Raw genomic sequence first — 24,408 nt, forward strand, 5'->3', positions numbered from 1 at the left:
TGCATTTTTCGCACGTGTGAACAATCACCGCACCTGCGTGAACAGTATCCTTGTACAGTACCATGTACAGTAAACATGAACAATATCCGTGTACAGTACCCATGTACAGTACATATGAACAATACCCAATATACAGCACCCTTGAACAGTACCGTGAACAGTACCCATAAACAGTAAATTGCGTGAACAGTAACAACGGAAATTCTGGACAGAATGTTGAGTTCTCCCATTTTCCATTTTTACCAAATTGGAGCTCGGGGAGAGGCAATTTTCGGGAGATTTTCAGAGAAAACAATGGGGTAAGTGTTCTTAACTTAATTTTGGTTAGATTACCCGAATCTATTACTAGTTTTGGCATTTAATTGGTGATTTTAGTTGAGAAAATCTTGAAAACTCTCTTGGTTTAATTTGAAGATTTGAGGGTCGAGTTGATGTCGAATTTTAGTAAAATTGGTATGGTTGGAATCGTGGTTGGATGAGGTTTCATATTCCGTAATTTTTGTCGGGTTCCGAGACATGGGCCCCATGGGCGAATTTTGAGTGCAATTTCGGATTTTTAATGGAAAATGTAGAATTTCATATGGAATTAATTCCTATAATTTTTATTAACTGAATCGAATTATTGTGGCTAGATTCGAGACATTCGGAGGTCGATTTGAGAGACAAAGGCATCGCGAGCTAGAGGATTAGCCGGTTCGAGGTGAGTAATGATTGTAAATGATGTCCTGAGGGTTTGAAACCCCGAATTTGCACATCGTAGTGCTATATTGAGGTGAGACACGCGCTGGATGATGAAGCGCGGGGTCTTTTACTACCGGGGATTGTGACTTGGTCCATCCCGATTGATGATTTTACCGCATATTTGATTGAAACTTATTTGTTATCATCATGATTTGGGTTGATTGCCATACTTGGGCTTCGTGCCAATTATTTGAATCCTTTGGGAATTTTTATCACTATTTCCTCTGTTTTGACTTATATTTAAACTCAATCCTGTTGATAATTATTGTTTTACAAACTCAACCGCTTTTATGCAGATTTGAAAACTCAAATGATATTTCTAAATAGTATTTTGGGCTGAGAACTACTGTTTTACAAATGCCCGAGGGGCTTATGATGATTTCCGGACTGAGTGAGGCCGAGGTCCATATGTGAGGATATGCTTAGTGATATGAGGCCGAGGGCCTGAGATACTATTTATGTCACGAGGTGGCTTGAGTGATGTGAGGCCGAGTGATATGAGGCCGAGGGCCTGAGATACTTTATATGCCATATGGTGGCTTGAGTGATGTGAGGATATGCTGAGTGATGATGCCATGAGGTGGCTTGATATAGCGCTTGGGCCGTAAGGGGCCCTTCGGAGTCTGCACACCCACAGTGAGTGCGGGTACCAATTGTTCTGAGTGATTGATACTACGCCCGAGGGGCTGATATGAGTGATTGTGAGGTAGCCCGAGGGGCTGATTCTATTCTGAGAGTAAGTCCGAGGGGCTGTTACTGATCTGATGTTGAGCCCGAGGGGCTGTTACTGTTCTGATATTGAGCCCGAGGGGCTGTTACTGTTCTGATATTGAGCCCGAGGGGCTGGTTCTGTTAATATTATGCCCGAGGGGCGATTTGTTGTACATGTTTTGCCCAAGGGGCTTTTACATTTCTATCATTTTTGTTACTCACTTGTAAACTACTTGCTTAACTTGTTGGAAAAAGGGATTTTCACTTGATTTCTCACTGCTTTACTGTTTAAAATAGTTTTACTGCTTCAGCATGGAATGCCTTGTGTTTTTGCATGATTTCTTGCCTTCAGTCTTTATTTATTATTATTACTCACTGAGTCGGAGTACTGACATTACTCCATGCACCTTGTGTGCAGATTCAGGTATGTTTTGGTTGATCGGAGGCAGAGTCATCAGGGTTTACCAAGGTAGCTGTCGGCGTTCGTAGCACTGCTTTTCTCTCTCCTCATTTCATTAGTCTGTATTTGTACACTCCAGGATTTCAGTTGTATTTATACCCTAGTAGATGCTCGTGACTTGTGACACCCCGGTTAGGGCTGTATCGGGTTGTGCTTCCGTTAATTATATCATTAAATCATATTTAAACTGTTTATTAATGTTTAACTATTTTTGAAAAGGCGATATGGGTTTATTGGCTGGCTTTGTCTTCAAGAGAGGCGCCATCACGACCGGAGCGGGGTTTGGGTCGTGACAAGTTGGTATCAGAGCCTAGGTTACATAGGTCTCACGAGTCATGAGCAGGTTTAGTAGAGTCTCGCGGATCGGTATGGAGACGTCTGTATTTATCCTCGAGAGGCTGTAGAACCTTTAGGAAAAATTCACATTTTGAATTCTTATCGTGCGTCCTTGATTCAGCTTGAAAAGTAATTCTTGAAATTCCTTCCACGTGTTTGCATGCGCGCATGAGCACTCAGTATCAGATATGCCTTGATGGCTTGTGATTCCCCGATCGAGGGGCGAGATGTGATCTCTGTAAGTTTGACGTTGGGCTAGTCTGGAGGACTTGAGGCCGAATATTTGCCTATGGCTTGAGCACCGAGGTGCTGATTGTGTGAGCAAGTATTTTTGAACTTATATGTTCGGTAGTGTCCCTATTAGTGGGAGTGATGGCTGGATAACTATGTGATGAGTATGTTAGTACTGCGAGATGTATCCATCTTGATTTGAGGTATAGCCCCGAGTTATGGGTGTGCAAAGAGTTTTTCATGTGTCGTAGTTGGGAGTGAAGTAAACTTCATGTTGCGGTATGAGTTCAGACTCAGGAAGACTAAGTGACTGCGTAATGGTTATGACGGTGGAAGGTATACATAAATGTTAGTTTAAGGTAAAGAAGGTGAGTTATCTCATGAGAAGTGTTCTGAAGTTGTACGATCCTTATGTGTCTGTTAGATTTGCGAGTGAAGGATATGTGTTGCAACTTAAATTGGGTCGCTTAGTGAGTGGGTGTAACTGTTGCGAGAGTGGAATGCGAGATTTGCAGAAGAGTTAAAATTCTAGATGATCTGTGTTTTCACAAGCTTATAAAAGATTTGAGTTTAATCTCATTATGGTATCATGGCATCAATAGAGTATAATCGTTATGAGTTATTGAGCGTGTGTTGATCTATGGCTTCGAGCCAAGTGGGGGAGTCCGCTATTGAATAGTTGATTGCACGGTTATGTGCTCTAATGGTTCCAGTTCGAGGCGTATTTGTAAATCAGTTGTGGCTCGAGTAAAGGAAATTTCAATAAAGGCTATGTTATGCTTTATGGGTGTATGAGAATCAGGGAATGACTTGAGTTGTGGTTGGTAACGAATGCTCGGTGCATAGAGCAGGAAGTTGCTTGGTTATATTGGAATGAGGTCACATTCTGCAGTGTCGGAGTGCTAATGAAGCACAGGTTGTTCGGTTCGTTTAATTAATCTAACTACGGTTTGAGTAGTGTAGATGACTCTAGAGAATGGTCCTATTGTGTTCAAAACTCTACATGCAATAATTGGAGGCTTCTAAGTTGTACTTATCGATAGAAACTGAGTTTTAAGTGGAAGATAGCAAGACTTGTGGTATTTTCTATATTAATTATAGGATTCTATATATCAGTATCGGGAAGGTGAAGGTAATGTCTTCGGGGAACACTTAAAGAGTATTCAGCGGCTTAGGAGCCTTAGATGGTGTAGCTTTATGCTTGGGTTTCGTGTGATAAGCCTAGGTTGAGGAAATTGTGGTGCTACAACAAGAAGGAATATCAAGTTGAAGATGAATCAGAAGGAATTTAGATAGATGGGGTATCTTGATAGTAGACCAAATCGGTATGGTAAGGATATGATTAATTCCTTGTGTGTGTTCGAGGTAATGAGTTCCTACAGCTATTTTGCAACAATGCTCTTGGGTTTGATGGCTTGCTTAGCTTGGTCTAGTTAGAAGGATTCAGTCCTGGCAGTTGAATTTGTGCAAATGGAATTGGGAGAGTTCTTATTGATTTCTACCGTGGTTGGAGAGGTGCAATTTCTCCGAGTGTGAGAAGCATAGGATATGTAATGATTTTTCTTCTAGATGGGGTCAATCGAAGTTCTTGGCTAGATGAGTTACAGTTCAATTCTAAAAGGAAGTTCATAAAACTCTTAGGCAGCGGGTAGCCTCAGATGATTAAGAAAATGGTACTGCTAATTGGAAATGATTTGACGAGAGTCTATGTTTTAGTAAAAGAGAAATGTTATTAAGTTGATAGCACTTCGGTAGTATTGCGACACCTTCTTTTTAGATCAACTGGTGATATTCGGGTTTGCTTGATGGCACAGGAAAATTTTAGAGTATCTATAGTGGAATGATTGGGTATTAGAGGTGTGGCATATATTCGGACGGCGAAATTGGGATAGGATATGGTGATTCATGTGTCGTATGGATTTGGAGACGGAAGTTCTCATATTCAGGCTATGTTGTGATTGTAGATCGTGTGTATCAGCACTGTTTAGTGACTACCGAGATTTGGAGGCCCGAGTGGATCTTTCTTTGCTTGGTATGTTAGATTTTGGATGTGATGTTGGGGATTTAGACTGATCGTCTCAGTGTTGGGTTATTCTGGACTATTGCGTTATGGACTAGGTTGGAAATGCCAAAGGTTGAGTGGCGATGTGCGTCAGGTTATGTTCTAGTGGAGTGGTTTATATTTCATAGACCCAGCGGACGGCTGGGAAGGATTGCTTTTCTTAATTGGGACTTCGTGATGGATGTCAGTGCAGTGGTTTCTACCATTGATTCAGTTACGGTGTTGAGGGACTTTTCGAAAGCGTTTCTTGTGGACAGGCATGTCGTCGGGCGAGGTTGTGGATTTCGGTATTTATGTGATGCCGGCCACTGTATCGTACGGCTCCGGTAGGAGTTATGGTAGTTGAAGGAGCAGCTTTAGTCTTCCTTGGTAAGGAGTTCGTTGGCAGGCCAATGTGGATGTGTGTTTTAGCTCGAGTCAGTTTGGTTGGCCCCGAATTGTATTGTTGAGGGATAGGTTGATTCGACCATTATTGAGCTTCTTAGTGATCTGGGGAGATCTATGAGTTGCCTTTCTGTGTTTCGAGACATTATGATTTATTGGTTATGGGCACATATGGTGCGGTTCTAATGGGGTTCATAGTGGAAGTCGATCAGGAAGAGTAATCGGGTATTGCTCGGTGAATGGTGTAACGGTTACGTCCTATCAGGTTTGTATGGTATATGTTACTTGTTTCACCGTTGGTGTAATGATTTGCTTTGGTTCCAGACATCAAATTGTGTGTGGTTGTCAATTTCGAGCATAGTGACTTGAGGTGTCCCATGTGGAGCAGTGTTTGGATAGGATCGCGCATTGTAGCGAAGCTATGTGGAGATATGACCTTGCGGGTTAGATTTGTGTGTCATATTCTATGATGTGAGACGGGTTCTCAGCCTTGCGTTGTGGTGGTACTGGTGAGCTTGAGTTACAACTCTTTCGTTTGAGTCATTTTCATGACTTGAGTATGTTCGGACAGTTGCTTATTGGTGCGCGTATTATGATAGATGTGGCTTAAGCCTCTATTGGTGTGACATGTCACCAGGGTAGTGTGTTGGGTCAGAGGAGATCGTTGGGATCATTAATGAAAATAAACGGATTCAATTTCAGCATGTTTGATAGGTAAACATCGAGGTTCGGATCAAAAAAAAATTGCTATGGTAATTGCCAGAGGATAAATGGCTTCATGAATGGTTGATCTGAGAAATGGTTATGGTTTATTGCGTTTTCATTTATCGTTGGCAGTATATGAAAGTGTTGGAATGAGACTTTAGCTGATAAGAGGTTTTCTATCGGTATTTAGTTGTTATGGGCAGCTGATATGAATAGAAGTTATTGCTGCGAGCGTTAGAGTTATATGATATATCATGGAATTGCTCCCGAGGTTGCAGGAATGGGTTACTACAGCTAGTTCGGGTCTATTCAAAGTATAGGTGTGAGGTTTTGATCGTATTGATGGTTTCAAAAGTGAAAATGTGGTTCTATGGTTTATGGGCTAGATTGGATTGTGTAATTTTAGTTAAACGGTGTTATCGGACCTATATGAGATAGGGTGACGTGGGATCACCCCCGGCTATATGCATGGTAAGGTTATTCAGCGATTGATGGGCTTTTAGAACAATTCTAGGTACGTTCGAGGACGAACGTGTGTTTAAGTGGGGGAGGATGTAACGACCCGATCGGTCATTTTGAACTTTTGCACTTTGATCGCCAGTTCTCGGGCATGACTTGCCCCATGTAACGTATTATGACTGATGTAGATCGTTGGTTTTGGTTTTCAGGAAAAATCAGAATGAATTTGAAGGAACAGTCTCAGTTGAAAGCTTTAAATTTGGAAGGTTTGACTAAGAGTTGACTTATTTGTATATGAGCTCGGATCAGAAATTTTATGACTTGGATAGATTCGTTGGGTGATTTATGACTTAGGAGCACGATCGGAATGCATTTTGGAAGTCCGTGGAAGGATTTGGCTTGAATTGGCAAAGTTAATATTTTGGCGAATTCCGGTTGATAGGTGAGATTTTGATCCGAGGGTCAGAATGGAATTCCGAGAGTTGTTGTAGCTTTGTTATGTCATTTTGATATGTGTACAAAATTTCAGGTCATTTGGACGTCGTCTGGTTTACTTTTTGATCGAATTCGGATTTCGGAAGTTTTGGAATTCTTAGGCTTGAATCCGAGGATGATTTGATGTTTCGATGTTGTTTTGAGCGTTCCGAAGGTTGGAACAAGTTTGAATTATGCTATGGGGTGTGTTGGCGTGTTTGGTCGGGGTCCCATGAGACTCGGATATGTTTTGGAAGAGTTTTTGGAAGATTTTGCCGTTTTGAGCATAAGCATGTAATGATCCAAAGGTCCATTTTTAGTTCTAGAGATCGAAATTTGATTTCGAGACTTCTGGAATTTTGATAATGAATTATAGGACTGATCTGGAAAGTTTGGTCTAATATCATCAAGTCGCGATCTGGAAATTCTGGACAGAATGTTGAGTTCTGAAAATGGGACTTCGTCCCATTTTCCATTTTTACCAAATTGGAGCTCGGGGAGAGGCAATTTTCGGGAGATTTTCAGAGAAAACAACGGGGTAAGTGTTCTTAACTTAATTTTGGTTAGATTACCCGAATCTATTACTAGTTTTGGCATTTAATTGGTGATTTTAGTTGGGAAAATCTTGAAAACCCTCTTGGTTTAATTTGAAGATTTGAGGGTCGAGTTGATGTCGGATTTTAGTAAAATTGGTATGGTTGGACTCGTGGTTGGATGAGGTTTCATATTCCGTAATTTTTGTCGGGTTCCGAGACGTGGGCCCCACGGGCGAATTTTGAGTGCAATTTCGGATTTTTAATGGAAAATGTAGAATTTCATATGGAATTAATTCCTATAATTTTTATTAACTGAATCGAATTATTGTGGCTAGATTCGAGGCATTCGGAGGTCGATTTGAGAGACAAAGGCATCGCGAGCTAGAGGATTAGCTGGTTCGAGGTGAGTAATGATTGTAAATGATGTCCTGAGGGTTTGAAACCCCGAATTTGCACATCGTAGTGCTATATTGAGGTGAGACACGCGTTGGATGATGAACGCGGGGTCTTTTACTACCGGGGATTGTTACTTGGTCCATCCCGATTGATGATTTTACCGCATATTTGATTGAAACTTATTTGTTATCATCATGATTTGGGTTGATTGCCATACTTGGGCTTCGTGCCAATTATTTGAATCCTTTGGGAATTTTTATCACTATTTCCTCACTGTTTTGACTTATATTTAAACTCAGTCCTGTTGATAATTATTGTTTTACAAACTCAGCCGCTTTTATGCAGATTTGAAAACTCAAATGATATTTCTAAATGGTATTTTGGGCTGAGAACTACTATTTTACAAATGCCCGAGGGGCTTATGATGATTTCCGGACTGAGTGAGGCCGAGGGCCATATGTGAGGATATGCTGAGTGATATGAGGCCGAGGGCCTGAGATACTATTTATGCCACGAGGTGGCTTGAGTGATGTGAGGCCGAGTGATATGAGGCCGAGGGCCTGAGATACTTTATATGCCATATGGTGGCTTGAGTGATGTGAGGATATGCTGAGTGATGATGCCATGAGGTGGCTTGATATAGCGCTTGGGCCGTAAGGGGCCCTTCGGAGTCTGCACACCCACAGTGAGTGCGGGTACCAATTGTTCTGAGTGATTGATACTACGCCCGAGGGGCTGATATGAGTGATTGTGAGGTAGCCCGAGGGGCTGATTCTATTCTGAGAGTAAGTCCGAGGGGCTGTTACTGATCTGATGTTGAGCCCGAGGGGCTGTTACTGTTCTGATATTGAGCCCGAGGGCCTGGCACTGTTCTGATATTGAGCCCGAGGGCTGGTTCTGTTGATATTATGCCCGAGGGGCGGTTTGTTGTACATGTTTTGCCCGAGGGGCTTTTACATTTCTATCATTTTTGTTACTCACTTGTAAACTACTTGCTTTACTTGTTGGAAAAAGGAATTTTCACTTGATTTCTCACTGCTTTACTATTTAAAGTGGTTTTACTACTTCAGCATGGAATGCCTTGTGTTTTTGCGTGATTTCTTGCCTTCAGTCTTTATTTATTATTATTACTCACTGAGTCGGAGTACTCACATTACTCCCTGCACCTTGTGTGCAGATTCAGGTATGTTTTGGTTGATCGGAGGCAGAGTCATCAGGGTTTAGTAAGGTAGCTGCCGGCGTTTGCAGCACTGCTTTTCTCTCTCCTCATTTCATTAGTCTGTATTTGTACACTCCAGGCTTTCAGTTGTATTTATACCCTAGTAGATGCTCGTGACTTATGACACACCGGTTAGGGCTGTGTCGGGTTGTGCTTCCATTAATTATATCATTAAATCATATTTAAATTGTTTATTAATGTTTAACTATTTTTGAAAAGGCGATATGGGTTTGTTGGCTGGCCTTGTCTTCACGAGAGGCGCCATCACGACCGAAGCGAGGTTTGGGTCGTGAAAATACCGGGTGCCCGTCGCGGCCCATCGATTTGGGTCGTGACAGTTTAAATCGAGATAAGATAGCAGATAGCTTGCTTCCGGGAGCAGAGCTTACATGGACAAAAGTAATACCAATAAACAAGAAATAAAGTGTTATTGAGCTTAGAATAATCTGTAGCATAAGTTTGTCAGAAAATTCGTGTTCTTATAATGGTGGTTGAAATCACTATTTATAGCAGCACATAAGAGACAAGGTCCTATGATCAAGCCCCTCTTAAATGACAATTATAGAGGCCATTGAAGAATGTATAACAATAGTCTATGAATGTCATATTCTCTATAACGAACTATGTGTTTAATATTGTAGAATATTCTTCATTGAATGCTATCGGGTGATAGGCATTTATTTGTCTCCATGAGCAACATTCTCTTCGGGTGCTTTCTGGTGCCAACCGAGACTGCTGCACCCGTTCTTAGTTTTCACCTGTCTCATTTTCCGTCTATATTTGGTTCCACGTATTGCTATATTATACGAGTATTTAATATGAACCAATTCTACCCTATACTATTTTTATGTATACATTAGATATACAAATAACATGCAACTTATTTTTATATCATTGTTCTTTTTTCTCTTCGAGATTCGATCTAAAAATCCAACCAAAATCAACTATAATCTTCAACAAACCCTCTCAAAATTAAAATATAAACTCCAAAAGATATTCTCAATCATTTAGATAACATCCAATTTAAATAAACTAATAATTTTACAGAATCCAATTTTCGAATTCAATGTTTCAAAATGTTTTGATGTGTCAATAGTTGTCACTGCTTTAGAATTCGAAACTTGTCTGTATTTTGTGTTGAATTTAATGAGAGAAAGAGGTTATTATCAAAAAGAGAAAGGAATGAGTTTTGAAATTGAGTTGAAAAGGGAAAGAAAAGTTGTGGGTTGGGAAGTAATCGGATGCACTACTAGAAATCCGGAAAAAAGCGACCACGAAAAGCGACCAAAGTTGGTCGCTTATGGGCCAAAAAGCGACCAAATAGCGACCAAAATGGGCTGGTCGATATTAAGCTGGTCCCTTTACCTTAGGGACCAAAGTTGGTCGCTAATTAGTGACCAACTTTGGTCTCTAAGGTAAAAGGACCAAATATTCCTGTAAAGAAAGTAGCGACCAACGTTGGTCGCTATACTATTTTAATAATATAAATTTGGCGACCAACGTTGGTCTCTAAATGTAAATTACATTTTTTATTTATTTATTATTAATCATAAAAAGCGACCAACTTTGGTCTGCAAAAAATATTATATTTTAAAAATCTGGAAAATGGAAACCAAAGTTGGTCGCTTTATTATTAATTTTTATAAAAAAATTTAAAATAAGCGACCAAAATTGGTCGCCAACTGCAAGAATTAATTTTTTTAAAATAATAAGCGACCACCTTTGGTCGCCATATTTCCAGAATGTTTTTTTTAAATGGAATGGCGACCAAAGTTGGTCGCTTTTTTGAGAAATCTGGGTTAAGTAGCGACCAAGGTTGGTCGCTATTGCCCAAAAAATTGTTTTTTTTAAGTGAAAAGCGACCAACTAGAGACCAAAGTTGGTCGCTTTTCTTGGTATATTTTTTGCAGAAACCGCCTATTTTGGCAGCTATACCACCTGCCAACTTACCAAAAATCCTAAACAGGCATTTTATGCCAACAACAACAATTAAAAGCAACAAAGTATAAAGTTTAATAGAACTAACACATTAAGCTAACAAAACTAAGTTAACGCTTATTACAATCCCATTCGAAAACTGATTCTATTGTCTAGTTCAAAGTATATAAAGTACTCAAGGAGTGTTCTTTCAGCATCCTCGTCCGAAAGTTGGATTGCCTTGCCCGACTCATTAGGTGGCTGACTGCTTATGAATTCCCCCACATCAGCTGTGAAGCGAACCTATAAGAAAAATTATATTGAATTAGTATTTCAAAATTTATATAAAAGTAAATCAAAATACTTAATGAAAAGTAAAAAAGCTTACATGTATAGTCGAGGCTCGACCCTCGACCCACCTTTCTGAATCAGTGTCTTTCTTCTTCTTTATAATACGAGTTTCATTGAATAGCTCATCTTGCTTCATTGGCATCATAAAGTTGTCTGGTGGCTTTGGTGATTATCCTCGTGGTACTATTACTCGGGATGAACTTGGATACAGAGAATACCTTGGATACAGTACCTGACAGGCTGTGTCTTTGATCAATTGTTGTTCTCATTAGGGACAATGATGATGAGAAGGCAATGGCATGTGTTTCAAATAGTGATGGTGTACGTAGGAATTTAATATTTTCTAAGTAGATAAAAGAGGTTATAGAGGAATTCTCTACTTCATTTTCCAAGAGGAAAAGAAGTTTAATTGAGAGTGACAAGGTTGATGGTGATGGAATATTTTCCGTTGGTCGTGGCAGTTCCCATAAAACGGGGATCATGAGACTCTATAATGACAAAGACGAAAGGAAATTTTATTCTCAACTTTCTTCCAAGTCTGATCCGTACAAGCTTAATGGGATTGGTGATATTTCTTCGGATTCAGACAATGATTTGACTGACAAAAGTATGGAAATGCTAATAAAAAGAATTAAAGGTAAAACGTTTTTCTTGGTAGAGAAGGATGCTGAACTCTGCATGAACGTGAAGCATCCTACTCTTCCAAGAAAAATATTTTACCTTTAATTCTTTTTATTAGCATTTCCATACTTTTGTCACTCAAATCATTGTCTGAATTCGAATAAATATCATCAATTCCATTAAGCTTTTACGGATCAGACTTGGAAGAAAGTTGAGAATAAAACTTCCTTTCGTCTTTGTCATCATAGAGTCTTATGATCCCCGTTTTATGGGAACTGCCACGACCAACAGTAAAACATTCCATCACCAACAACCTTGTCACTCTCAATTAAACTTCTTTTCCTCTTGGAAAATGAAGTAGAGAATTCCTCTATAACCTCTTTTATCTACTTAGGAAATGCTTCCTACCTACACCATCACTATTTGATACACATGTCATTGCCTTCTCATCATCATTGTCGCTAATGATAAGATTAATTAAAGGCACACTCTACCGGGTACCGTGTCTTAGTTATTCTTGGTGGAAGTTCCATTGCATGTCTAATAAAGTCATCAAACCCTTCTACAAAATCCTCCCGCAATCTAAAATTCCAATACATAAACCAAAATTTCAATTCATATCCTAAAGGTTCAATTCATATCCTAAAGGTTCAATTCATATCCTAAAGGTTCAACTCATATCCACAAAAGTTCAAGTCATATCCTAAAATTTCAATTTATAAACTAAAATTCCAATACACAAACCAAAATTTCAATTCATATCCTAAAGGTTCAACTCATATCCACAAAAGTTCAAGTCATATCCTAAAATTTCAATTTATAAACTAAAATTCCAATACACAAACCAAAATTTCAATTCATATCCTAAAGGTTCAATTCATATCCACAAAAGTTCAAGTCATATCCTAAAATTTCAATTTATAAACTAAAATTCCAATACATAAACCAAAATTTCAATTCATATCCTAAAGGTTCAACTCATATCCACAAAAGTTCAAGTCAAATCCTAAAATTTCAATTTATAAACTAAAATTCCAATACATAAACCAAAATTTCAATTCATATCCTAAAGGTTCAACTCATATCCACAAAAGTTCAAGTCATATCCTAAAATTTCAATTTATAAACTAAAATTCCAATACATAAACCAAAATTTCAATTCATATCCTAAAGGTTCAACTCATATCCACAAAAGTTCAAGTCAAATCCTAAAATTTCAATTTATAAACTAAAATTCCAATACATAAACCAAAATTTCAATTCATATCCTAAAGGTTCAACTCATATCCACAAAAGTTCAAGTCAAATCCTAAAATTTCAATTTATAAACTAAAATTCCAATACATAAACCAAAATTTCAATTCATATCCTAAAGGTTCAACTCATATCCACAAAAGTTCAAGTCAAATCCTAAAATTTCAATTTATAAACTAAAATTCCAATACATAAACCAAAATTTCAATTCATATCCTAAAGGTTCAACTCATATCCACAAAAGTTCAAGTCATATCCTAAAATTTCAATTTATAAACTAAAATTCCAATACATAAACCAAAATTTCAATTCATATCCTAAAGGTTCAACTCATATCCACAAAAGTTCAAGTCATATCCTAAAATTTCAATTTATAAACTAAAATTCCAATACATAAACCAAAATTTCAATTCATATCCTAAAGGTTCAACTCATATCCACAAAAGTTCAAGTCATATCCTAAAATTTCAATTTATAAACTAAAATTCCAATACATAAACCAAAATTTCAATCCTAACATGGAGAAATTAACTTTGAACCCTAATATGGAGAAATTAACTTTGAACCCTAACATGGAGAAATTAACTTTGAACCCTAACATGGTTGAACAAATAATATATAACTTTGACCCCTAACATGGAGAAATTAAACAAAATCATTGTATTTCGAAAAAAACAAAGAAAGGAGAGAGAAACCTACCTTGGGAATGGAGGTCGCCGGCAGTGGAGCTGCTGCCATCAGTGGTCGTCGGTGGCGTGGGTGGCGTCACTGCTGCTGGGAGTCGGAGGGGGGGTTTGAGTGTGAGAGAGAAAAGAGAGATTTTGGGGAAATTTTTTGAAAGAATGGGAGGGGAAACCCGATTTTGACACTGGAATTAAAAATAGCGACCAACGTTGGTCGCTAATTTGGTAGCTAAATAAGTTTGACTTTTTGACCAAAATAGCGACCAAAGTTGGTCGCTGTTTCTAAAAAAATTAAATTACTTTTAATTCAATTTAAAATTATGTACATATGTAGTATAAATTTAGGATTTTAATTCAATTTAAGCTATATATATATATATATATATATATATATATATATATATAGTACCTGTAATAACTGTATCTGAAGTGTAAGCACGTGATTTTTGCCCAATATGAGAATTACTCCCAAAAATTCAAAAATAAAATAATTTTCCTTGGTGTGCAATTTTGTGATATTTTGTGATATTTTGAATAATTATTTGTATTTGTCTGTGCATGTTTATTTGCTAAATTAATAAAAAATACAAAAATATGTCGCATTTTGTATGTAGGATTTAATTCTATAATTTGTTAGTAATTAAGTTTGTTTACAAAAAAATAAAAATTTACAAAAATAGGCATCGTTTGCATTTTTAGCATTTAATGTCCAAATATACAATTTTATGCTTAATTATTACTTAATTGTGCGTTAATTGTTATTGGAAGTTAATTTGCACTTTTATAACTTAATTTAGTTCTTAATAATAATTTAAGTATTTTTATAATTTAGTTTTAGAGAAATAAAAAGAAGAAAAGAGAGCGAAAATATAAAGAAAGTCGGAATTGGGCCTCTTCTTCGATTTCAAGCCACAGGCCCAAAAAATGGCCCAATCTTCCCAAACGACCCAGTCCATTTCAAACCGGGTCAACCCGGTCCATAACCCAACACCCCCTATCTTGCATTTCAAAAAAAAAAAAAAGCAAAACAAAACAAAACAAAAAAAAGAAAAGGAAGAAAACCCTAAAAAATCCCTCTCTCTCATCCGCCCCCCCTTTCTCTTTCTCTCTTTTCTTCTTCTTCTTCAAGCATCCAAACACCCCATCCATGGCTGCCCTTCCCCCACCTCTTCTCCTTCACATACACACACACAACCACGGCAACACAACACACACACACCCGCCGCCCGTGTTTCTTCTTCTTCTTCAAGATCGCGAGTGTTTCTTCTTCTTCAAGTTCACGTTGATCGTTGCTTCTTCTTCTTCCTCACTTCATGATGCTGCGTGACTGCTTCGTCCAGCATCTACTGCTGCTCACGTTTTGCATTGCTGCTGCCCCGTCCGGCATCGCTTTCACGGTTGTCTGCTACCTCTCCTTCAAGCTCTTCGTTTGTCCGTTCGTGATCGTCTTCGGCGTCAAATGATTTTGGTGCGATATTTGTTTCCGGGCAGATTTGTTTCCGTTCAAGTTCGTCATTGTTTCGATCCGGTTAGTGGGTTTTTGAGTTTCATTTTTTGCCCGTAATTTGTTTGATATTTTTCGGATCCAAAATCGATAAATGATTCAATTCTTGTTTTGTTTGTTCATCATTGAAATAATTTTTTTTAGTTTGTTTATATGTTTGGTTGGTTTAATTTTCAGATTCAAATGAAAATTTAATTAATTGATTTTCAGTTTATTTCATGTTAATTTAATTTTTGCAAAAAAGGAATTGTTAGTTTAGGTTTAATATTGTTAGATTTAGTTTAAATCGCTTGAATCCGTTGTTTGTTTAATATAGATTTCATTCATGATCATGTATCTTTGTTATATTTTTTTTGTTGGATTTAATTAAGAAAGATTAATTGATTATTTGAAGATTAGTGATTTGAATATGTTTATTTGTTTTGTTTAAGTTCAATTCGAAATTTGAATAAAGTTTGTTATTGTGGTTGAATCTTTTCATTCATGTTCATACTTTGTTTGATTGATCTTGAATCCGAAATTTGTATAGTTTGATTTTCTTATTTCTTGTTTATCATTTGTGATTATTTCTTGAATTGGTCTCATAATCTTGTTTAAAGTTTAATATAAGAATTGTTTGTTGTAATGTTGTTAGAGTTGATTTTAAGTTCAATATTATTGAATTTAAGAATCTAAATATACTTGTTTGATTGTTGTTGTTTAAATCCGAAAAATAGGTTTGTTGTTGCTAAAAATATTGTTCAATCAAATTTTAGTTGTTCTTGGTTGTTCAATTTGTGTTCATGTGATTTGTTGTTGAAATGTTGTTAAAATCATGTTCATGTGATATTGTTGTTATGATGTTCATCCGTGTTCATATTGTTGTTTGAACATTGTTAGAAATTGATCATATTGTCTATATTTTGGTTAAGTTTGATTAATTGATGTGTTATAGCTGATGGGTAGTTTGGTAAATTTGTAATACGTTCAGGGGTAGTTTGGTAATTTCAGTAAGGTCGGAAGGGGTAGTTTAGGAATTGTACATTTTGTAATTGTTTATTTGAAGCATGGGGGACAAAATGAAATGGGGTGGGTTGTGATATGATTATTTAATATAAAGGGGGGACAAGATTTAATTTAAAGGGGAATCTTGCATTATTTTAAATGAAGCATGGGGGACAAAATGAAATGGGGTGGTGTGATATGTTTATTTAATGTAATGGGGATGAGTGGAAAGATAATGGGTTGGGTAGAGAAAAAGTATTGATTTTAATTAATTGAAAGGTTTATGGGATGGGTTATATATGTGAAGTCTTGAAATCAAAAGAAAATATAGACAGAGAGATAGAGAAAAAATACACAGATACGAGAGAGAGAAACAAATCTGAAAATAAGAGAGAGAAAAGGGCTGAACATTTAAGAGATAGAAAATTCCGAAAAATATTTAAGCTTTCAAAAAATAAAAATAAAAACTAAAAAAAAATATTCTGCTTTCTTTTGTTGTTTGAAATCAGAATTAATTGTTGTTTCATCAAAGCTGGAAGATTTTGTTTTTTTTTGGATTGCTACTCCACTGGTTTGTTACTGTTGCTGGGCTATTGTTGCTGTGTTGTACTGATTTTACTGCTGCTGCTGATACTCATATTCATTTTTCTTTTGCTTCCAATATCAGGTACACAACTGAAAAGCTGGTTATTGTAATCCGAAATATGAAGCATGAATACATATGAAGAATGAAAATTTGAAGTTTTAATTTCGTTTTTTTTTCTTTGTTTCTTTTGTTGATTGTATTTAAGCTATTTCATGAATTACTAAATAATAGCTGGAATAAGAAAATAATATCATAAGTTAGTCTGTAATAAATCAGTTCGGCAAAACAGGTTAATTCACTAGCTATGAAGGCTTCAAGATTGTAGGTTGATCATGAACAAGTAGCTAAATTTAGTTAAAACATGAATTTAAATTAAACATCGTAAATTAGGCATTAAGGCATGACTTGAGCTTAAGCAAGATTAGAAGAACGTTTAAGTCTAATAAACTTTCTAATAAGCTTTAGTAATTATGGTTAAATCTAGTTTCAAATGATTGTGAATAATTAATCTCAATAATATTTTTTTTAAAAAAAATAATAATAACAATGCTGAGTTTTAATCTAGCTATATTTGTTTATTTTGAATATTAGTTGTTGAATTTTTATTTTATTTTAAATTTCGAAATTAAGAGTAATTTTTTTTTCATCAATATTTGTATTAACCAAGCAATTAGCATGTCATGTTTTCTTAAAATTATAAAAGCTAGTAATTAATTAGGATTTTTCTTTCTTTATTTTAGAGACTAATTTTTATAGAAAAAATGTAGTCGCTTTAAGATTTGTCCATTTAAAATAAATGAGATGAGCCTCGCTTAATGAAATGTATAGATTTCGGGGCCCTCAATAAATGTACAGTTAATTGCTTAGAATTAGGGAGGAGCCGTTTTAGCAAATTTCACGGCCCTACCCAAAATAATGACACGCTAGTCGCTCTAGACGCGTATTTAATAATGTTATTTCCTTAAATACGGGTGTGCATTTATGTAACCCAAATCTAAATCTCAACGGAGTCGAAATGTGTCGATAACCACGGGTGCAATTGATTGCGACGTGATTTGAAATACGTTTTCACAATGTTGCAATTTTTCGTAAAATAATAACAATAAATAAAAAGAATAATAAAAGCGGCTAAGGGATAAAATTTGCACATAAGTTTATAATACGTATTATATTAGATAATCAAGCCGAATATAACAGTTAAGCGACCGTGCTAGAACCACGGAACTCGGGAATGCCTAACACCTTCTCCCGGGTTAACAGAATTCCTTATCCGGATTTCTGGTGCGCAGACTGTAATACAGAGTCATTCTTTTCCTCGATTCGGGATTAAAATAGGTGACTTGGGACACCCTAAATCTCCCAAGTGGCGACTCTGAAATAAAGAAATAAATCCCGTTTCGACTGTCCTTTAATTGGAAAAAAAACTCCTGTACCCTCGCGAGGGCGGAAAAAGGAGGTGTGACAACTCTGGCGACTCCGCTGGGGATTAGAGTCCTTTCTGCTGTGGAACAGAGTGTTATGTTCGCCGGTAAGACTCTTCATTTGTCTGACTTGGCATTTTTTGAAAACTGATCGGAAGGTCTTTCTTTGGACCGTAATGTGGGTTTTGGATAGGGTTAGAAAGAAACGGTATCAAAGGCTCAAAAACGCATCGATTTTGGGTAATTAATGCACTAAGTATTAATGCATTAGCTAATATTATATCGAATATAGCTTATATATATATAAAGTATATAGTATATAGTATATAAGCTACATATATATACATATATTAATTGATATAAGTCGAGACGTTTTAATTTATTGTTAAGATGTTTTAATTTATTGTTAATATATATACATGCATATGAGTAGGTTATAAGTCGATGAATCAATTTACAAGTGTATCAATACCTAAAAGAACCCGTCCCTGTGTTCCGAGCGCTTCATGTTCTTATATATATATATATATATATATATATATATATATATATATACTATATATATCGAATATACCTTGATGTATAATACACTATACTATATATATATATATATATATATAGTGTATTATATAATATACTATACTATACACTTAGTATATATAATACACTTAGTATATATATACTATACTATACTATGCACTAAGTATTTGTGTATTAGCTAATATTATATCGAATATAGCTTTTATATATATATGCATATGAGTGAGTTATAAGTCGATAAATCAATTTACAAGTATATCAATACCTAAAAGAACCCGTCCCTGTGCTCCGAGCGCTTCATGTTCTATATATATATATATATATATATATATATATATAGAGAGAGAGAGAGAGAGAGAGAGAGAGCTTATATACTATATACTATATTATACTATATATATCGAATATACCTTGATGTATAATAAACTATACTATATATATAATATAGTGTATTATATAATACACTTAGTATATATATACTATATTATACTATACTATGCACTAAGTATTAGTGCATTAGCTAATATTATATCGAATATAGCTTATATATATATACATATATTAATTGATATAAGTTGAGACGTTTTAATTCATTGTTAATATATATATATATATATATGCATATGAGTGGGTTATAAGTCGATAAATCAATTTACAAGTGTATCAATACCTAAAAGAACTCGTCCCTGTGTTCCGAGCGCTTCATGTTCTTATATATATATATATATATATATATATATATATATAGAGAGAGAGAGAGAGAGAGAGAGAGAGAGCTTATATACTATACTATATTATACTATATATATCGAATATACCTTGATGTATAATAAACTATACTATATATATAGTATAGTGTATTATATAATACACTTAGTATATATATACTATACTATACTATGCACTAAGTATTAGTGCATTAGCTAATATTATATCGAATATAGCTTATATATATATATATATATATATATATATATATATATATATATATATATATATATATATATATATATATGTGCATATGAGTGGGTTATAAGTCGATAAATCAATTTACAAGTGTATCAATACCTAAAAGAACCCGTCCATGTGTTCCGAGCGCTTCATGTTCTTATATATATATATATATATATATATATAGAGAGAGAGAGAGAGAGAGCTTATATACTATATACTATATTATACTATATATATCGAATATACCTTGATGTATAATAAACTATACTATATATATAGTATAGTGTATTATATAATACACTTAGTATATATATACTATACTATACTATGCACTAAGTATTAGTGCATTAGCTAATATTATATCGAATATAGCTGAACCCGGTCATGATGGCGCTTCTCGCGGAGACAAGGCCAGCCAGACCAAAACACATAAATTTAAATTAAATTTGGTCGCTAAATTTAAATCAGATTTATTTATATTTTATATAATATTTAAAATAATAATATAATTGTTAAACATTAGAACTGGGTCCCAGATTAGCGACCAAAGTTGGTCTCTATTTTTTTAAGCGACCAACTTTGGTCGCTAAATTTGAATTATATTTTTTTATATTTTAAATAAAAATATAATTATTAAAATTTTATAACTGGGTCCCATTTTTGGCAACCAAAGCTGCTTACCCCTTAATTGGCGACCAACTTTGGTCGCTAATTTTAAATTATATTTATTTATATTTTATATTTTTTTTAAATAATATTATAATTATTATAATTTTATAAGTGGGTCCCTCTGTAGCGACCAACGTTGGTCGCTAATCTTAGTATACCTTTGACCAAGCAAGTCTGACCAGTACGGTCAATATTTTGACGAAATTAGCGACCAAGTAGCGACCAACCTTGGTCGCTAATCTATATCAAATAATTATTTTATTATTTTCGCCAATTTAGCGATCAACTTTGGTCGCTTTTCTTTACAGATCAATTTTGGTCGCTAAAGTTTGATCGCTTTTTTCCAGAATTCTAGTTATGATGATAGACTTGGGGAATTGATGCTCTATTATTATGAATTTGCATACAAATTGTAAATATAGATATGCTATGTAATTAAGAAGGAACTTCTACAAGGGAGATAAATAAGTTTAAAATTAAGTATACTTATGTAAAACTTCCTTTTTGGAACACCTACAGGTGGCTACAGCCCAATCTTGCAATATTTATATCAATATCATTCAGAAGGATAAGAAAACTAAGCCTTTTGATTTCATGACGACAACTAATTCCAAGATATCAACCATATAAGTTCAGCTATTACACTATGATGGATGAAGAAGCTACGTGCTGCTTTTCACCTGACTATTTGTAATATTGTAATTACTACCACGTAGAAGTTTGTGAATCCTATTGTAAAATCAATTCTACAAATATGATATTAAGGTTCTCTATCTAGCTGTATAAATATTATAATAGATTATTATACGTCTCAACTCATATGGGGTTGAGAAATAGATGATCTATTGTAATGTATTAAACTATTAATTGGTTGAATTGATTTAGAAAATATGGCATTTGTACATTCATGTATTTTGTCCATACAAAAGGTCACCAATATCTTGAGTATGTATTTTAGCAAATTATATAACCTGGCCCTGTGTGTTCTTTAGCTTATTGACAAATTAAGTGCTAAGATTACTAGGGAATTGAAGAGAAAAGTCCAGAAGCATTGAGTATAGCTAATCAATCATATATTAAGCTTTCCCGTTCTAAGCAGACTACTTTTGTTTTTGGAAACTAGTGAGATAGTCATAAATAGGTAAAATGAGAGTCTTATTTATATCTCAAAGGCTGAGAACCTGCTAGTAATTTAATAATCAAGTATAATTAGTGGGCATTGATTGTCACGTTGTCGATATGTCCGAGTGGTTAAGGAGACAGACTCGAAATCTGTTGGGCTTTGCCTGCGCAGGTTCGAATCCTGCTGTCGACGACACTTTTTTGCCATTTTTCTATGGGATTTTTACCTATATGTACATTAGAAATTTATTTACCCTCAATGTTTAGGTTTTAACTTAATTACAAGTTGATATACAATTTACCAATTATATACAAATTAGTATTAATGAGTATCCCTTTGTATAATTGAGTAGGGAATTTCCTCTTCTCTCTCTCTCTCTATTAGTGTTCTTATATTAATATCTTCTAATTGAAGAAATAATACTAATGTTAAGTGGGAAAAAAGAGAGAACATTAGCAGGGGCGGCCCAACGAATTTTGTGGCCTAAAGCCAAACTTTATGAGGGGCCTTAATTTTTTTATTTTTTTTAATTATTTATTTGAAGTCTATTTTTTTAGTTTTTCTTAGATACAAAGTTGTTAACAATTTTCTTATAATCAATAACTCCTAATAAATATTTCTCAATTGATAATATAACTAATCAATTTAACCTTTCTTGTGACATCTTAGGTAAGATTTCATTAATCTTTCCGTTGAAGCAACGGTAACATGAGTTATTAACATTATTCCATAAGCAATTTAGGCATTTGGAAAAGAATTATATCTTTTTTATTTTATTAAGTGTAGATTTTAAACTGTTATCTTCTAATTGTACTATATTCCTTAATACTTTTAGCAAAAAATAAATCCAAACCATTAAATACGAATGGATTGTTATGCTTTAAGGAATATACAAGATTAAGGCAATATTTTTTTTTTTCAAATTTTCAATATCTAGTGATCTTAGTTTTTACGGCCAAATAGAAAACTAAAAATATTTTCATATGTTGCAAATTGTTCAAATCTATTTTGAAGTGAAAAAATAGCATTGTCTATTATGTATAAAAGTAATCAACTCTAAAGTACTCTTCGAAAGATTTTGAGATTTCATTATCAACAATCGCATCAAATTGTTACTTCCTATATCACACATTTCTTATGAAATTCGGGCTCGATACTCATTTCAAGTGCAATTTTCTTGGTAAAGAAATCAAATGTTTTCACTTTACAGAACTTTTTTTAAAAGTTATACATAGTTTAATAGGTGTAACAAAAAATGGGGCCCTAAAAAATATGGGGCCTAAAGCGGTTGCTTTACTTGCTTTATGGAAGGGCCGCCCCTGAACATTAGTACCTAGAAAAGCTCTTGCTTCAGATCCTATGAAAACGAGAAAGTAAATGAAAAAGAAATTAACTTTAATGAAGATAATCATTTTAGTTATCGTTCTTTTAGCTTTTTTGAATCGATAAATAAAATAGAATTAATTAGAAGCGAGTAGATTGAATTAGAAACTATGTTAATCCATTAAAAACTCCATTGACGGCCATTAAAATGGTTCGAAGTTTGAATTCGAAAATCAAATTTTACAAAATTATTTTTTGTTTGGATTGGGTGTTGTTGCAAATGATTAGGAATATCTGTTGGAGTTTATATCTCAATTTTGAGACAATTTGATGAAGATTCGAGGTGGTTTTGGTTGAAATTTCAGATCGAAACTCGAAAGAAGACATAAACAAATTGTATATATTTTGTATGTCGAGTGTAGAATGGTATACAAAATATCTATAGCTTACGTAGTTGTATATAAGTTGTATGCAAATTGTAGTTTTTAACTGGATTCTGTACCAAAAATATTTATTTAATTTGTAGATAAATTATAAATTTTGACCGAATTTGTATTTGTAAACACGTTTGTCACTTCCTGTAAATATGAAAACTTAAACAAAAAAAAAACCCAGGTAAATAAGTTTAAAATCTTATATATACGAAAAAGTACCATTTTCTATAGAGAAATTTTCATAAAGCACTATCTTTTGGTAGTAATTAGCCATCTATAGATACCATTTGCTATATTACAGATTATAGATACCTTTTATGTGGTTATAAGATGTATTTGATGTATTTAAGCTATTGTATTCATGAATACAGTAGCAAAAATAGGCGTGACTCAGGGAAGTCAAGTTAATTAGTTGTTGTATTCGAGTGTATTCGACTGTATTTATGGAGTAAAACATGGGATTACAGCTGGATAGATTATTGTATTCAACTGTATTCGACTGTATTCACGACGTGAAATAGGGGATTACACTGTTTTTAAAACGGAAAGTGAATCAATTAACATAATAGATTCCTAATATAACTCAACAAACTCAATTATAACATACAAATTTTGTATTTTCAGTTATAAAAAGATTCTCAACAGAAAAATACCCCAAAAATATAACAATCTTCAGAAAAATTATATAATACACATCTGAATACATAAATTATATTAATTAAAAAATATATATGAATACATTCATGGCATATAGCGAGACAGTGAATATAATGAAATACATATAATACAGCAGGATACATTGAAATACAATAAAAAAAAAAGACAGTGAATACAATAAAATACATGAAATATAACGAGATACATTGAATTACAATGAAAACCCCTAAACCCTAATGGATCTATTCAAGCAACCTGCAACAAAGCGGCTAAAACGGGTCTCCTCGCCATTTCCAGAGTTCATAGAACAGAGTATTGTAAAGGTCAGTAATGGATACTGATGTGTTACAACGGGGGTTGATGGGTCGTCTTCATCCTTCACTAGATCACAAACAACGTACTACTAAAAAATTAGTAGTCTGTAAACATTGGTTGGCTGGCAATTGTAATAGGTCTCCCTGTCAATTTCTACATTGTAGAGAATTAGTGGCACCATCACGGCCAAAGCAGCAACAACAACAACATGCGAAGCGGTTTTTCGACCATCATAATCCGAAGAAGAAGAATTACAACAATAATACATGGGCCGTTGATGGAGAGATACTGACGTTGAGAGAAAGAGAGGGTGGAGAAAAATCTGAGAGAATGAGAGAGAAAAATAATACAAAGAGTA

At 34.6% G+C, this 24,408-nt stretch overlaps 1 non-coding gene across 1 annotated transcript; it reads left to right on the forward strand.

The window, feature by feature from the left end:
* Positions 1–21,431: 21,431 nt before the first annotated feature.
* On the forward strand, positions 21,432–21,513 carry TRNAS-CGA (transfer RNA serine (anticodon CGA)). Its single transcript has one exon. It is a non-coding gene; the product is annotated as a tRNA-Ser (tRNA).
* Positions 21,514–24,408: the final 2,895 nt, after the last annotated feature.

This window comes from Nicotiana sylvestris, chromosome 6, assembly GCF_000393655.2.
Source record: "Nicotiana sylvestris chromosome 6, ASM39365v2, whole genome shotgun sequence".
Lineage (NCBI taxonomy): Eukaryota > Viridiplantae > Streptophyta > Magnoliopsida > Solanales > Solanaceae > Nicotiana > Nicotiana sylvestris.